This window comes from Ambystoma mexicanum, chromosome 6p (genome assembly GCF_040938575.1).
Source record: "Ambystoma mexicanum isolate Mex_15411 chromosome 6p, UKY_AmexF1_1, whole genome shotgun sequence".
Classification (NCBI taxonomy): Eukaryota; Metazoa; Chordata; class Amphibia; order Caudata; family Ambystomatidae; genus Ambystoma; species Ambystoma mexicanum.
Genome location: NC_090935.1, coordinates 1031040470 through 1031041975, shown reverse-complemented (window position 1 = coordinate 1031041975; position 1506 = coordinate 1031040470).

Sequence of the window (1506 nt, the reverse complement as noted above, 5' to 3'; positions counted from 1 at the left end):
GGAGCAGGATGTTATTGTCGGACCTGATCGATTTCATTCTCAAATCATCTGATCTCTACCGCGAGTTCCATCAAACTCCTCCTTATGACCTTATGGATTCCATTCTCTGTGCCTATGAGGCACAAAGATAATCCTTGAATGTCTCCCAGATAGTAGACCTTCAGGGGGATATTATTTTAAAAAAAGGCATTAAGGACCACCTTGATGTCACTTTTAAACACTACATCCGACAGTGCATGTGATTTAAAACGCTTGAGAAGTTGCTCAATCACATTATGATATGATATGATAGGATAGGATATGATAAGTAATTTATAGTGCACCCGTACACAAGTGTTTTTAGGCATGACAAGACAAGGAAGGGTAGACAGAGGGAGGACAAAACAAAGGAACTTACTATGCCTTGTGTCATTCAAATTGTGCAAGAAGAAATGTTCACAATAAGGGGGCGTGTTCTGATAGAGTCCTAAGGAGGAGAGTACACTCCAGAGACCTATGTAACAGTCCCGTCCCTATTAAGATACATTCAATCCATGACTGCATATCATGGACTGAAGAGTAATTTGAATATTCCCCATCACTTGGATGGCGTGTCCTACACAGGTCTAAATACCCAAAATCTTAAATGCCCTTGTGAATTCCCTATGCAGACCATGAAAGAGCTCTAGGAGCTCTGCTGAATCTACCAAGGAATGTACTTAAAATGGTGTTGAAATCTCTGGGCCATATAAACTGGGTATGAAAATATTTAACACATTTACTGAGCAGGAGATTATGAAATGTAGGGTAATCAATATTCTGGGCGTATCTACTGACAATGGTCAAGTTAGTGGTGGCATGTGTGCCTGTAACTATCACATAGTGGCCCTCCAGATCTTGCTCATGACTATGTACTTTGAATCTAAAGGACTTATGAATTAAGGTGAGGACTCCTTGCGAATTAGAAGAAAAGGATGTATAAAATATGGAGGCGCCCAAGAGCTTAGCAAAGGACTCATTCTCATGGCCTGAGAGGTGTGTTTATTGCAGTAGGATTACTATCTCCCAGTGACGTTCACAGTAGGCTTGTACCCTGTCGGCATTTATAGGCATATTGAGACCCCTAACATTCCAGCTTAATAACATACATACATCCAGGAGGGCGGAATTGAGGTAACCCATTAGAGGTGGTTTAGTGAGGGCCACAGTGTGAAGTTAGTTGCACTAATGAGGCTGCATGTTGTCAATAACCCTGTGCTGTGATATGAAGTCATTTTAAGTTTTGCCTTGCTTTCCGGGAGCTGAACCACTCCCTCCTCCAACCCCATTGCCAGAATGTGATAGAGCAGATGGAGATAGATTAGACAGAAACTGATTTGATTCAAACAGTCTTTAATAAGAGTTTCTTTAAGTTGAATTACATAGAACAAAAAAAGATATAGTGGCTTCAGAGGATTGAAACTTTGGATGTGCAGGCCTCTTTTCTGCAATGTCTGGTTGGGGTTAATCTCAGGCCATGGATAGTGT